Source organism: Heterocephalus glaber, unplaced genomic scaffold (genome assembly GCF_053883595.1).
Source record: "Heterocephalus glaber isolate CG9 unplaced genomic scaffold, H.glaber_assembly_v1.0 deba00000347, whole genome shotgun sequence".
NCBI classification, from domain to species: Eukaryota; Metazoa; Chordata; class Mammalia; order Rodentia; family Bathyergidae; genus Heterocephalus; species Heterocephalus glaber.
Genome location: NW_028258143.1, coordinates 19,011,800 through 19,028,559, shown reverse-complemented (window position 1 = coordinate 19,028,559; position 16,760 = coordinate 19,011,800). Strand labels below are relative to the sequence as shown.

Genomic DNA, 16,760 nt, shown 5'->3' with positions numbered 1-16,760 from the left:
CTAGAACTGGGTTATAATTTTATAGAGGACCCCTAGATACAGGAAGATTGACTCCATGCTCTTTCTTTCAGAGTCTATTTGTCCTCTAGAAAACATCAGAGCTCCTCATAACTGATAATCCTAAATGGACACTGAGTGAGATAACTTTTTGTTAGGGAAGCCATGGAAAAAATCACTGATCTTGATCATAATTGGTCAGGAAGCAGAGGGGTCTACTCACCTGTAGCCCTGGTCTGCGGAGTGACATTGATCTCCATGATTGGCATGTAGAATTGCTCTTGGAAGCAGCTGGATTCTATATCAAATCCATACCACCAAATCGAATATCGTTGTTCTCTTGGGGAGACCTTCTTTCTGGGCTATTTAAAATTTGTGCCTTCCAAGTGTCTCAAGACTGCTTAGCAATATAGAACAGGAAAAGTATTATTGAGAAGAAATGTGTGAAGGAGATAAATTCACCATGTAATTTTTAATTTTCTTCAATAATCTCGCTTGCAAATCCCTGCTGATCTTAGAATGATTAAGGTAATAAAGAAGCTTTGTCTTTTCATTGACCTATAAATGACCCTCATGAAAACATCATCAGGAACTTAAAACTTTAGTATGTAGTTGCTAGTACCATTTTAACTTTCCATATTCTTTCCTTTCTCTAATAATTATGTTGGTTCAGATAATTTTTTCCCAGGTACATTATATGTAATTCCCAAAGTTTCAAAGAAACTTTCTACTGGGATGAAAGATTATTACACTCTTATAAGAAAAGCATGTGGTTTTTCTGCTCAGCAGAAGTATCCTTTTCTGTGTCAAGAAAAGTGCCTTGGTCCTTGGCATTTCACTGTCTTCTTCTGGATTATCTAATATATCAATGGGCAACCGCTGGATCCAGACCTGAGGCTCTTGAAAATGGATTACTGAAGTACAAGTACAATTCAGAGCTCACTTCTGGTAACAATGTTTGGGCTCCAAGACAAGCTCCAAATTAAGTTACTTTTACCTATTATAGTTTTCAGTTTATATAAGCAATGACTGGTATTATTTTACTTAAACAGATTGGGTCAAATTATACCCATTATGAATCCTGACTTATTATTTATTAGCACATTTTTAATTAGTTATATAATTTTACACCTGAAAGGAAATAAAATAGATTGTCCAGTTCTGGCATTGTCAAATTTTTTCTTAAAGGAACAGATAGACAATATTTTAGCTTTCATAAGCTCCTGATCTTTGTTGCAACTATTCAACTGTGCTACATTAGCTAGAACACAACTATACACAATATGTAAACAAATGAGTATAGTTATCTTCTGATATATTTATAAAATAGTGGACTCAGATTGTAATTTACTAATGCCTGATCCAGTTGAATTTTTCTCTTTCACCTAGTGAGGAAACCTAAGGCTATAGGAGTCAAGTGACTTGCCAACAGTGGACCATTTAGTTTCTGGTCAGACAAGGCCTTTAACTTTTGACATTCCTCCTGTGCCACGTTGCCATTCCTTTATAGCTGTACGCATGTGTGAAGCTGAATGAGCTTGTGATAATGTAGAAGCTTGATCTGTATTCTTGAAGCTTCTGCCCATCAGGCTGAATGAGATAAATCCTATGTCCAGTGAGTTGAACCAGGTGATCCGGGTGTTTGGAGATTGTTGAACATTCATCTTTGTTTACTAGAATGATTCACAGGAAAACCTGGCCTCTCTAAAAGGCCAAGTTAGACTCCAAGCACTTTCTAAAATGAAGTTGTTTTCATATGGTGAGAGTAATTGGATCTTCTCATCTACTTTCCTTGTAGAATGATAGAAGGTGGGCCATCTCTTATCAATTCTATACATTTACATTTGTGTCTTTGTTTTTCTCCTAAATTCTCTCTTCCCATCCCCCCTTTGCACAGATCACATTTTCCATAAAGCCTTACATTACTGACCTATTTAATCCTTTGGTCACCTCTAAGCAATTAGCCTATATCTGGGAGACATTGTAAGAATTTGCACTGTTGACATATTCCTTTGTACTGTCTTCTTAATTGTATATTTGTATAGACATTGTATATTTGTACAGTGTATATTTCTTCACATATACACATACATGAGCACTTGCATGAAAGGCCTTTCCCTCCAAACAGAAGTCAGGAATGCTGGCTTCTATTTTTTAGTTTACATTCCCTGCAACAGTGCTTGAATGTGGGATGAGTTTGTAAAGGCTGTCTGACACCTCACCGGTCCTCAGTGTGCAGCACTGAGCCTAAGGAGGTGACTCAGACACAGATACTGTTTCTAGATGGAAGCAAGAGAATGTCACATGACACAACACTAGATTTTTGTGGTCCTTTGTACAACAACAAAGCAAAATTTATGATGGATTCCAAATAGAAAGTACCCATATCATTACTATAGCCTTTAGAGAAACTGCCTACCCAGCTAAAATAAAACTTCTAAGGAGAAATTCAGTCATTTAGGATGAAGAGACAGAAGGCTACAGTACTATGCAATTACTCCTCAGATAAACAAATAAGGGAAGTTTGCTTCCAAACACCTGCAGGTGTATGAGATGTTAGTTGGTAATTTTTAATAGATTTCTTGGAATGCCTCATGATTCCTCATGAAGAATCTAAAGCAAGAAGAGATCCTACACAGAGGGTGTGGACTGGTCAACTTGGGATCCACAGAAGTCTCCCCAGGACCTGGAAGAATATAGTCTACCCCAGGACTTTGCCCCTCATCTCCACTGGTTTTGTTAAATATTTGGCACATTGATATTGAATAACTACTACGTCACAGTATCATTCCTAGTTTCTTGGTATGAATGAAATGAACTTGGATTCCATACTCATAATTTGTGGTCCATTAAATATTCACATGTACAGTAAATTTTACTTGTGTTCAGCATAGTATTTGACCAGCCATTTGGAGAATTCCTTTATATCTTTTTAATATCATTTATCGAAAATCTCTAGGCATTATATGTCAGACCACATTCAGGTGCCTTGATTTGATGATCTTGATTTTTTTATAGTTTTGGGTTGGTATCTAGAGTACAGATATGCTTTCTGCAATATTCTATCTTAACAAGACTTATTTCTATCCAGCCTTCTATCCATTACACTAGCACATAAACAGACTACTATCTTGACATATTTTTTCATGGCTTCTATGGAGAAATTTGTGTTGACAATCTTTACTGCTGAAGAGTTATGTCTTGTGTCTATGAAAGGCTGGAAAGCAATTCTTCCCACTCTAGTCATTCATTCCCAAATAACATCATCCAGTTCTTTACTTTTCAGAAAAGCACCCTTTTTTCCAGCTGGTTTTGAGAAAGTAAGATCTAAATCTGCAATGAATCTAGCCACTGCATTGCATTAATCCAGATTATGAATTGCTCCAGAAGGCTGGTCCTAAACAAAGCACTCTCCTGGCTCCCTTGGCTCCTTTCTCAGCTGCTATTTTTCCCATGTGGAGGTAGAAACTCCATGTCTTCTGATGCCCTAATCAGCACTGTATTAGAGTATCCCCAGCCACCTTCTTTGTCAAGAACGCTTTTGTCTGAGGACCAACATTAATGGAGTGATCATTGTGTGCTAGACATTTTGTTTTGTTATTTACAAGAAGCCCATGAGGTAGGTTTTCTTAAATTTAATTTACAAATGAGGACTGTGAGGTTGGTGTGTGCAGTTAACTTTTTGGTTCAGACTGATTTGAAATCTTTGGCTTCTACTGCACTTGAGAACTAAATATTTTATACTTTCTTCTTTAAATACAGCAAAATTGTGTGCCACCATCTATACTTGGGCTATACTTCATATTTCCCAAACCCATAGTCCTCTGGGGTCAGTGCTAAGGTTTTTGGTGAGGAGTTGCTGCCTGATTTTATCTTTCTCAGGTGCATTAGTGTTTTGGCATTCATGTTCACCTAATTAATATTTGCTAAATTGCTATTTAATTATTATAGAAAAGCAGTAGAGCATAGCTGTTAGGTGTGGGCTCCATGATGATAAATTTCTGGGCAAGTGTGGGCCATAATTTAAAAAAATCATAATCTTGAATGCCATAATCCTAAATGTTGAAATCCAAAAGATCAAAATCTCTAATGTCTACAATCCTTAAAGATAAAAGTACTGAAAGTAAAAAAACATATAACTCTGGAAAAAAATCTTCTAACATATATTTATTTACTTTTTTTTTGAGTGCTAGAGATTGAACTGAGGGCGTCTCATGTGCTAGCTAAATGCTCTGCATTCCTGGCCCTACTTATGTTGTTAAAAGGAAATTTATTTGAGCAACATATAAAAACACTTCCTAGGTCTCTCTACACATTAAAATAGACAATAACGTACATATTTTTACCTGCATAAACACAAAGTTATACTTCTGATAGTCACATCATATGATAATTATGAGCAGATAAACTATATTCATAAAAAATAGGTCAAAAAGCAGATTATATAAATATATATCCTTATGTTTCATAATGTGTAACTCATTTTCTAGGTCACAGAGTCTCAAACTTTTGCTGTATCAGCATCACCTGGTGGGCTTGTTGAAAATGGATTGCTTGGCTCCGCCTGGAGCCCATGACTCAGGACCTGGGATGGACGGGGCCGAGAATCTTCATTTCTAACAAGCTTCTGGGTGCTGCTGGTGCTCTGATCTGAGCACTTTGGGAATCACTGACTTGTGAAGGTTTGGACTGTGAAAATATTAGCTGACTGCATTAGCTCATATAATCCTCAGCAACTCTATTAGGGACCCTTGTCTGCATTTTACAAGGTGGGGACCAGAAGACAGACACCTGGGATTTGAATCTTGCATGTTGACTCAGGATCCACCTGGACAGAACTGCAGGTCTTGCCTGGCATGTTTACATGTGATGCCAGCCCAGCTTTTCTGCACAGCTACCAGTCAGAGTCTTAGTCTTCTCCACACACCATGACCTTATTTTGCCAATTAGAAATAGAATATTTGTTTAAGTTAGTGGGGTCTGCATTTCAAGAGACTTGTCTGGTTGAGCAATGGGACTCCTGCTTGAGGCTGCTGTTTCCAAAAGCAATACAGAGGGAGGAAGTTGAAGGAATTTGGCTAAATGTGAATATTTATACTTTTCTGGATAATTAAAAATGACAGCTTGCAAGTGAAATATTTGCCAGTGCTCATGAACATTACCCAGTGTAATGTTATCTTTTGATTAAACAACATATGCTCTCTAATAATGCATATGTATGAGGGATAAAGAGAAAGTTGCCAAGATACTCATAATTCTGAATTTCTTAGTTTGAGTGGGTGTAGGCCAGATTCTTATGTATTTCAGGGATTTCAAGGTAGAAAGAGGGGCTACGATTCTATTTTTTCTGCACTATTCTTCTTCTAATATAGCTGCAAACAATACTCTTAGTGTTTGTAATGTTGGTAATACTACATAGAATTTGGTAGTAGAAAAGTGTATTAGTCAACTTTTGGCCAACTTTTGAAGGATTCACTCCTACAATAACCTAAAGACCTCCCACTAAGTTCTGCCTCCTAAAGATTCTACCACTTCCTAGTAATGCCACCCTAGGGACCAAGAGGAACACAGAAGCCCTAGGGAGATATTCAAGATCCAAACTATAGTAGAAAAAAAATGGGAAATTTCATGAACTTGGGGTTTGGCTTAGCTTCTCATTGCAACTCATTTTCTAGGTCAGCGAGTCTCAAACATTAGCTGTTTCAGCATCACCTGGTGGGCTTGCCAAGCACTGATTGCTTGCCTCCACCCAGAACCCATGACTCAGGACACCTGGGATGGATGGGACCAAGAATCTTCATTTCTAGCAAGCTTCTGGGTGCTGATGATGCCTGGGTGTGAGCACTTGGGGGAACCACTGCTATGTGTCAAGGCTCAGACTGTGTAAAAGAGCACACGAATATGTTAGTGGACTGGAGATCCCACTGAGATATCCAGGATGGGCTTATCCTAACCTATTGCGAGGAATTCACACACAGTTTCCTATATCAAGGGTACTAGTGGTCTGATAAAACAGTGTCTAGCATGAAATGAACTTGTTACCCCCAAATTGTAAATTTATTCTTAATTAAAAGTTGCAAATTATTATTATAAGTTTTTGCTCCTATCATCAGCAAATTTTCAAAAATACATAAGTGGACAGCACCAGTGGAAAAATGTCCTTCTATGGGTCACCACAGTGCCCCAGCAAGTGTTCATAAATTTTGTTACTGACTGGCTCATTGGTTGGTGCTGCTGTCTCTACTCTCCACTTTTATCAGCAACTCCTCAGTGTCTCATAAGATCATTGTTATTCCCAAGAACGGTCCCAAAGGATGAGACCATTGCACAGTTGTTGTTTTGGTTATTTAAATGATATTATTAATACCAAACCATAATTGCAAAAATTATAAAATATCTAACTCAAGTCAATTCAAACATAAGAATATGACATCTAGATTGTTCATACCATAGCTCATGAAATGGTGCCTGATGATCAATGAATATTATTTCTAGAATGAGCATTAGAACTATGGTATGCAAGACCTAGCATGATGAAAGAATTCCCTAAGAAATTATGGGTTTCTTCTCTTAGTTCATTCTCAGGTGACTGAATCAAAGTCATCTTCCTGGACTTTTACATTATATTACAAGTTTAACTCCCTTTTCTGGCCCAGGGTACTATGAAGAATATATCAGGTTTAATCAACAAGTGAGTTGTACAGGCCACTGGATTCTGAGCAACCTGGCACTGAAGGAGTAACAATGTGCAGTTCTGGGATACTGACTATTTTGAAATAAAAGCACTTGAAAAGTAGCAGGTGAAGAAGACCACTCTGGCCTTCCTTCCGTTTCTAGAGTGGGGATAAAACTCCCATGTCAAAGATGCCCTGCCTATTCCAGAAGGAAAGCATTAACTTATCATCAAGGATGGAAAATTAAGGCTGAGAGAAATTTGTACAAATAAGTAAGTTTATCTTCATTTATCTTGTAAGTTTATCTTGTAAGTTTAATATTCATTTTTCTAGCTACTTCTCCATCTAATTAACGACCCTAGGGCAAGCCCTTCTTTTCTTGTCACATTTGCAGCGTTTACCAATCTTGGTCTAATTCAATATATACATGTGTTTGTCTCTGACTTCATCTTTGGGTCTTCATTTCCTTATGAAAATTCCATACAATATAAAACCTATATTAAATTAATTTGTATGCTTTTCTTGCATTGATCTGTGTTATGTCTATTTTATTCTCAGCCCTAGCTGAAAAATCCTGAAAGGTTCAAGGTAAACTTTTGCCTCCCCTACAACACATAGAATTAACATATTTGCCTAGGCCAAATCCTCATTTGGGGATGTCTTAGTCACTTTCTCTTCATAGGGACAAAATACCCAATGCCCACAATTTAAAGGAGGAAAGGTTCATTTTGGCTCATGTTTTTAAAACAGGATTTATTCCAAAGTTAGCTAAAGGCAGACAGGGCATGGTAGGTAGGTCTGGTAGAGGAAAGCTGCTCCTGTCATGGTGTCCAGGAAGCACAGAGAGAAGGGAGAAGTCGGAGAAGAAGATAAAACCTTCCAGGTCATGCCCCCAGTGAGCTTTCTCTATCCAGACCCCATCTCCTAACAGCAGAGTCAGCTGCAGAACTCATTAGTGAGTGAATCCACTGATGGGTATAGCATCTTCATGACCTAATCCCTTTCCAAAAGCCAGGGCTCTGAGCACATGAGAGTTTTGGGGGGCAATCTAGATCCAAACCATAATGGGGCCATTTTGCCTGCCTTCAGGAGACATTGACATCATCTGGAAACACTTTGGGCTGTTATAACTGAGGACTGGCTCCTAGTGGACAGAGTCCAGGAATATTGCCAAACAACCCAGAATGCAAAGGATACCCCAAACCACAAAGGACTATCTGGCCCCCAAAATTAATTGTATTGAAGTTGAGGAAATTCTGGGCGTGGGGGGAAGGAGATGAGAAGTCCTTACTTTTTTGGATGCCTTAGAAAGTGTAAGTCATTGCAGCCTGCAATGTCTGAGTTTCCAGTGAAAGTATCCAAAAGACCCACAAGGTGGCTGGAGAGCACCTGGTGAGCCACTAAGGTGGAGATATGTGCAGGTAAAGAGGTCAGCCTGGGACACTCTGTGAGTCAAGGCTGCAGCTCTCATTCATCAGTGTGGAATCCAGCCTTAGCAAGCGACGTGGCATTCACTTCAAAGTCTGAGAAGCAAACAGGCCCTTTCCTGTTTTCGCCATGTGGAGCTGCAGAAGTCATTAAGCAGCAGTTTGAAGGGAGGATGATGATTTCTTTCCCTTCAAACATCATGTTCAGTTAATTTATTCTGACTGAATGTGGAGCGACTGAGTGTTGGACAATGTGTGGAAATACATGCCTCATCCTCATTATCTCTAATGGGACTTTCAAAGCCACTCACAGATTTAGTATCCTATTTGGTCTGACTTGTATAACACCTGTCAGTAGGCTGCTTTCTTCCTATGTTATTAATATTTAAATAATGCATTTTAAAGGTCAAACTGTGCCTACAGCAATATTCAAATGCAGCATTTCATTTCTGTAGATGATAATGTGAAGGACTGTGAGTAGAAACTTGCAGGAGATAGTGGAAAGGTAAAGCCCTGCAAAGGAGAGGGAAGCCACATGTATTTTCATTGCATCAGTATAATTAATAAATTAAGAAGCCTTCCCCTCTTGTCCTACTGCTCTTCCTTCTCCTCCTGTCTTCTTCTTCTTTTCTTCATCTTCTCTTTCTCTTTCTTCTTCTCTTCTCCTGTACTTCATACAGAAATCTATGATGTCAGGTTGAGTTGTTGCAAAGTCAACTATAGGCAGTGCAATCTACCAAAGACTATCCCTGAGTGAACAAGACAGGCTGGGGTCTTACCTTCAGGATTTTCCCAAGGCTCCTGTCTGCCACTGCCATTGACTGGCCCCTCTCTTCACTTCCTTTCTTACATTTCCTCCATACTTCCTTCAGTTCTTTCCTGGGAAATGCCTTAACTCAGTCTCTCTACCCATCTTTGCCTACTGTGCTACTCATTCTCAGTAGCTGATCTCATCTCTGACATTGTTGCTTTGGGAAGGGACTGTGGTATAGTCTGAATGTTTGGGTTCCTCAAAATTCTTTGTTGAAATCTTAACCTCATGGTGATGGTATTAAGAGGTAGGGCCAGAGTCTTTGAATGGCATGTACCATTCAGGGAATAGGACCGGTACCCTCATAAAAGAGAGAACTTTGCCACCCCTTCTACCACAGGAGGGTGCAATAAGAAGGCACAGTTAATGAGGGTGAGCCCTTTCCCAGACACCCAACATGCTGGTACCTTAATCTTGGATTTCTTTAGCCTCTAGGACCATGAGAAATACACTTTTGTTGTCGCTAGGCCACCTAGTCTATGATATTTTGTTATAGAAGCTTCAAAGGGAATAAGACAAGCTCATGAATACATTTATAAATAATGATAATAAGGAAATTGCAGTAAGTATTTGTCACTGTTTGGCCACTCAGCATCCAGCCACCTCTCCTTTCTTTACTCAGGTCTTAGTGTCTGGCTTGTACCATGAATGACAGATTCACATTCTTTTCTAATTAAGGAGACTTCACTATCAACAGAATCTTCTTACTTTTTGTGTGCTACAGTTGTCTTTGTTCTCTCTGTAACCAACCTGGTCATTGATTCTCTGAGCTTTTTGATGCTTTCCTTTCAAGACTTTTCTTTTGCCTAGGAAAACAAAATTTTAATTTTGAGTCTTTTCCTGTCATGTGAGAGTTATTTTTTCTAAATGTCAAAGCTGAGAAACAATGTTTGACAAACATTTTACAAAGCCCAACTAGTTTTGTGACCTTGGCCCTCCTGCTACCTCTTGCTTTTGTAAAAAATGTTGTCTTGGTTATCTGTTGCTGCTGTAACAAATGCTTACAAATTTAGTGTATTAAAACAACATAAATTGTTTTATTTTATAGTTCCTGAGATCAGAAGTTTAACATGGGTGTCCCTAGGTGAAAATCATTGCTATCAGAGGGCTGTATTACATGTTGGAGGCCCTAAAATAGAATCCTGTTTCTGTTTTTTCCAGCTTCTGGACACCTTAGCTCCTGTCCTCCCTTCCACCTTGAAAACCAGCAACCTCATCACATCTACTTCTCTGACACTGCTTTTCCTGCCCCATATTTTTACTTTTAAGAACTCCTGTGAATGTATTTGCCCCATCTAAATAATCCAGTGTAATTTCTCCATGGCAAGATCCTTAATCACATATACAAACTCTCTTTTGCCATACAAGGCGATATATTTGCAAGTCCTGAGAATTAAAAGGTGGATGTCCTTGCAGAGCCATTATTCTGCTTACCATATCAGGGAGAAACATTTTTCTAATTTGTTTTCTACATAATTTTTGTCTTGCTTTTCTCCTTTTTCTGTACATTTTTTAAATTGTCAAATAAAACACAGATCCAGACGATCAAAACCTTTGACTAGTGAATTATTATAAAACAAAGAGCTCTTAACTCTACCTAGGTAAAGAAATAACATTTTGCCAGTTACCATGGAAACCCTCTGTATGTCCATTCCAAATCTAGGCCCCTTCCTTTCATGAAATATAGCCTAACTGTATAGTAAGTATGATGTAACATTTTTTATGAGGTTATCACTGAAGTGTTCATCCAGACATTATAGTTTAGTCTTGGCCATATTAAAAAATGCTTGACATGCCTTTTAAATCCCTTTTAATTTGCAAGTTCCTCCCGTCCTTTTCTTTATTTTATGATATATCGGTTGAACTCTTTGACCCATAGAACTTCCTGAAGTCTGGATTCTGCAGGCTGTATATGCAAAGCATAGTTCAAGTCCCTCTGTTCCAGCATTTCCTGAAAACTGGCAGCTGGATCCAAAGGCTCAATCAGTTGCTGCTTCAATTCTTCTGGGTGAGGCTAGAGGCAGTCATGTGTTCTCTCTCCAAGAGCCACATCATATATGTTTTTGGTCCTTCTTTGTCAGCACAGTTGTTGCTCAATGCCCAGATTCTAACTTGTTGGGGGTTATAGAATGGTGATGTTCTAATGATGTCAGTATTTTTTTATGCTAGCATGAAGGAGGGAAAGATTTTTGGCTTATGAGCATGTGTAGATCTGAGGCTTATACCACACCATGGTTGCCTAGTTGTGTGAGAAGGACTTCATGAAAACTTCTCTTGAGCACATCATAAGTCCTCTTCTTGTTGCTTCTAGAGTAAGGACCTGGGAGAGTCTTCAGGAGAACTTGAAGTATTTGGGGATTTGTGGTATAAGATATAAAAGACTTTGGTTGGAATTGTCTCTGATAGCAGGGTAAGGAGAGAGGGCTCCAGTGGAGCAGTATGCTATGGTTTCAGTGGGTAATTTGGCCCTTGCAAAGGGAAGCTAGGCTAGAGCTGTCTTGGGTGCCCCACCTATGAGGGCTGTCTAGTAGGGCCAAATTCTTAAAGCAAAATCAAGAATTTTCAAGAGTCTGGTTGGAAGAATTGCTATGGGGCCCAAGAGGTTTGCTGAGAGGCATTGTCTGTGCCTGTATGGTGACCTGGGATTGTTCTTTCCATTCTTTCATGTCTACATCATCTCCCACCCTCTTAACATTGCTGTTCTTTTAGAATGGATATGGTGCAAGCCAAGCCTAGATATTCTTTTTTTTCTTTTGGTACCGGGGATCGAACGCGGGTCCTTCTGCTTGCAAGGTAGACAGAGGAACCACTGAACTAAATCCCCGGCCCTAGCCCAGATATTCTTAAGGATGGCATTTCTCATTCTGTGGATTCTTGATGACTGTTACTTTCAGCCTGTGTAAATAGAGATGAGCCCTAACATCAGAAAGCAAGAAGCTTGCATTTCCAACTTCAAAAGAATGCTGAGTCCACTGGCAAAAATCATATGCAATGAAAAGACAGATTAAATATTTTCTCCTTTGATTACAGGAATAATTATCAATTATGCAAGCAGTTTATTTTATCAGCATATCAGCAGGTCTCCTGACTGGAATTCTTAAACTGTGTCCTTTCAAAGCATCAATAGCAGATTTCCACTTCCCTCTCTCACTCTCACACGCCCACTGTTTCTTCACCTAATGGAAGTAATTAACTGTTGTCCCTTCCCTTTTTTATGGATGTCTACAAATTCACAGATGTATGACCTGGGAAGAAACCCAGTGTAGAGAAGAAAGTAAAAACCTTCTCAGTGTATCTTCTCAAATGTAAGAAAAACATCGTGGCATACATTGCTGAAAATTCATCTGTTCTGGCATATCATCAAAGAAGAAGAAAGACTTTTAATGAGGTGGGTGAATCTTTGTCAATTCAATAGCTCCTTTGAAAAAACCTTCACATTTCCTGCTGCCATAGAAACTGTCTTTTTCAAGTAGATTGTAAATAAAAACAGGGCCCTCTGGCTTCACGCTTAGATTAGATATGTATTCCCTTTTGAATATGAAAAGTATACTGAGGTGTGTGGTCTGATGATCTTATTCCCATTTTTGTGTCCGATTGTGGTCCTCAGGAAAATTTAAGTTAGTCTTTCTGGGTTAAGAGATAAGAAACATGGAACTTAAAGATGCCAATATTCATTTTAATGCAGTCAGAGCCTTTGTGTTCCCAAGGGCCTCTGAATCATGGAAAAGAATTATCAAAAAATGCCACCCACTCTCCCTCTGCATAGTTAAAGCAGTGTCATAGATCTCTGTGGAATTTCTCATAGATCCTGCAATGCCAAGGCCGTTGCTGTTTGGAGACATTTCATGTGTTTACTACAATTTGCTTTTCAAGGAGAATCAAATGTTTCATTAGAGCAGGCACGGTTGCCTTCAGGTGGGTATTTGCCCTTTGCCGATCAGTCTTGAGTCTTGACTGGCAGTTCTTGTTGAACAGCACATCTGGGAGAGTTCAAATCGATGGGAGGTGGGTGGCTGGGCTTGCTCTTGCTGTCAGCCAACACCCAGCAGAGGACAGACAGCAGCAGCAAGGCATTGTGGGAGCTCTACGACTTGAAAGCTTTCTTCACTAACCTTGAGGTAAAGCTTAAATGATTTTGCACATTTAAAATGCACCTCAGGAAAAATGCAACTCAGGAAAATGTCACCTTCAAAATGCTGCCTATTCACCCTCGGATTTAGCTAAACGTTCCTCTTTTGCATTTCCGTAGACTCCATCTTGTCACTCAGAGAATACTGAAATTCTTTGTTTATGTTTTTGCCTCACCCACCAAATTATCCACTCTCTAAGGGCACTGACTCTGTCTTATTTATTCTCATATGCCAGTACCAAGTCAAACAGCCTGCACATAATAAATCCTTGAGAAGTATCCTTCAGACTAAGTTAAAACTACTTGAAAAGCATAACCTGTTGCCTAGAGTAAACTTCTCAAGGGCAGCTACTACTTATTTTTGAAACAATAGCTAATATTTATTAAGTACTTATTTTTATATTATCACTTCTAATGTTTATTTCAGTCTTATAAGTTATGTTGTGTTATTGTTCCCATTTTTCTTTTCAGACAGTGAAACTATGTAAGACATATGATTTACTTGAGTTTATGCTTCTGGGAAGTGGTAGATCTGGGATTTGAACCCAGATCTTCTAATTCCAGAGCATGTAGCAAGTACCATGATATTATCCTGCCTCCCAGGCCCAAGTTTAGCTATATTAATAGATGTTTGTTGAATAAATAAATCTTATAGAAACTTTGGTAGTACAAAGTTATTAAATATGTCTAGCTTGGTTTTTTTTTAGTAGTAATCAACAGCTAATTTCTCAGAGTTATACTTCTTGACATTAGGAAACGATTTAGGCATTCATGAGAGATATTCACAAATACTTAGTTTCCCATGCTTCCAGGTACATAGTAAAATTCACTTCCCTATTGCTTTCTGTAACTCATGGCCATGTGACTTACCTTAGCAAATGAAATGTGAGCAGAAGGGATGCGTGTCAGTTCAGGCAGCAGTGTTGAGGGCCAATGTGTTCTTCGCTGTATTCTCTTACCCCTGTGGTGGTGACTGTGGACGTGGATGCCAACATGGTGCCCTTCTCAGGTGAGTCACCGTGTGATCTCAGTAACCGTTCATGCTGATCACATGGAGCACAAGGGATAGACTGTGACACAATCTACTGTGTACTGGTTACCAACTTATCTGAGACTGTTGAGACAAAGCACTCCTCCTCCCCAAGGTTTACATGAATCAGATTCATTACCTACAGATAGGCAACAAGGAATTGTAGAAGCCTATGATTGATTCAAGGAAGCTGTCAAAGGCAGGTGGAATCCCATCTGTTTCTGCCTCCACTGCACTGCAGCTAAGGGACCCTGGAAAACAGTATGCCCTGGTGGTATATCAGGGGCCACAGGACTCACTGTTCTGAAGTCTTGATGGTCATCTTGTTGCTAAGGAGGGTGGAATGGGTGCTAGAACAGAGCCAGGGGCTATCTGACCAGCTCTACCTTATCCCAGAATGTTGCATTCCTAGTGAGAATTACAAAGAAGAAGCAATATCTGGGTCAGTCCAAGGTCACCTGGAGAATGGCTGGGCAGAAATAAACCTTCCTTTGTTGTGAGTCATCAGCATTAGAGGTTGCTTGTCACTACAGGATACCTTCACCCTAACAGGCACAAATATTAAATGATTGCTCTTTTCTGAATTCTGGAAATCCCTGGCGATGGTGAGAGATCACAGTACCAGAAATCTTTAGAAGATCCTAGGGAGTTCACCAGTTATTAAATTATTTTTCCTACCATCCTCTTTCAGTTGTCAAGGACAGAATTTTGTCTTAATTTAGAAACTCTTGATGGTAACTACAAGACACAGCTCCTTTTGAAGATGTTACTAGTATTGTTGTTTTTTGGGTATTTTTTTTTGATTTGGGTGTATCTATCTTGTGTCAAATTCTCCAGAAACAAAGATCCAGAAATGAGCATTTATGAAAGAAGTGTTCCAGGGGAGACCAGCAAAGGAGGGCAGGAGAAGGATGGAGAAAAGGAGAAGACAAGTCAGAGCATGGTCTCAGCCTAAATCTTCAGCAAGATCCTGAACTCTGAAAAGTAAATACTTCAGCACCTTCTCATCTGGAGCCCAAGGAGATTGTCCCCATTCCCTCACTTGATGGTGGTCATGAATAGTCATCTCAATTGGAGTACGGGGGCAGGTATCAATTCCCAGAAAGTGACCTTCTGGCAAGACAAAGACACCCTTTCAAAATGGTATGCAGCATCTTTTAGGTTTTGGTGGAAAGGATAATGATATGAGAGTGGGGGAAGCATATTACAGAAACAGTTAATTTTGTGATTTTTTTTTTGTTTTAACCTATTTTAAACTCTTTCTTGGACATCTGTCAAGGAGAAATGAAAGATTGGCCTCTCCATTTCTGTGTGACAATGGAAGACAAGGCAATGTAGAGGTGCAGAATGACTTCCTGTCATCAGGAGGGCCATCACGATGAAGGATGAAGTTAGTACTTCCAACTTGTATGTGGCATCAGAGAAGTGCCCACTTGCTTCTGGACACTCTTGGCATGAGAGATGACTGCTCTAAACTATAAATGGGCTTTACTTAATAAAATTTAACATGCAGAAATCTAAATGGACCACAGAGACAAATTAGGGCATGTCTACTTACATTTCTAAAGCATTTACTGAAGCTAAAAGGGCAAACATAAGCATTCCTGGAAACAGGTTCCAAGAAATCGAAAATAATAATCTTTGTAGGAGGTTAAAAAAACAAGGTTACTAAAAGAGATCAGAAATTTATTTCCTTTTAGATTTTTAACAATGACTTATGTGGGGCCATAGGGTTATTATCCTGGATGGAAGGTGGAGGAAATGACCTTGCAAGGTTGCTCAGATGTGATCAAACTGTGTGGAAATTGAGATTTCACCTTTGTGTGGTAAGAGCTGTTTATGTGCCATACCAAGCAATCCAGAGACATATGGAAGGATCACCAAGTGCTGACAAATGTATAAATCATAGCGTTATGTTTGTGTGACTTCTGCTTTATTCATCTGTCACAAGGAAAGAATGAAGCTTGTGATTATCTTTATCTTAGACTGGCAAATGAATGTGTGAAAGTTGAGAAAAAGGCAGACATTGTATTTGCCAGAAGCTCATAAGCCACCAGAAGCTATAAGTAAATGTGTGAGAATCAATTTCTTAGTGCTTGGGAATGTTATCAACATTTCAGTTGTAACTGCAAATAATGTGAGATTTAAAAACAAATACCAAATACATTTCTGTTTGGAAATGTTTTAAACTCTGGTGTTTATCAATAACTAAATATTCTCACTCCACAAAAAGTTCTGACATTTTACTTCCAGAATATTTTTTTCTCCTGATATACATCTCTTCTTTTCCATTACTCCTTTTTGTAACAAACAATTGTACAAACAGGCAGACAAACAGTAAACCCCAGCCTTTAGTTGTGCTATGTTGGCTCCAACTTAAATGTTATCTGGGCTTCTCAGCAGAATCATTTCAACATGTTGTGTTTTAACTTTCCATTCTCATGCTTATGTGGTTATTGTTTTTTTTTTTTTTTTTGAGAAGGAAGAGTAGGAGAAATTAAATCCATCCTTTATCATAATTTATTTTTTAATGAGCAAACAGATGTGCAATTGGCCTTTTTTCTTACAGCTTTTGGATTGCCTGTCTCATTGTGCAGTTTTGTTGGGTGAATTCTGGGTCACTCTTGCTACTCAAGGCCGAAGGTCATGTAGTGTGATCCCTGGTATGATCAGCAGGAAGTAGAGCAGGAAA

At 39.0% G+C, this 16,760-nt stretch overlaps 1 long non-coding RNA gene across 1 annotated transcript; it reads left to right on the top strand.

The window, feature by feature from the left end:
* Window positions 1-11,863: 11,863 nt before the first annotated feature.
* LOC110344056 (uncharacterized) lies at window positions 11,864-15,736 on the top strand. The gene is made up of 2 exons (XR_002386330.2): window positions 11,864-12,297; window positions 14,906-15,736. It is a non-coding gene; the product is annotated as an uncharacterized LOC110344056 (long non-coding RNA).
* Window positions 15,737-16,760: the final 1,024 nt, after the last annotated feature.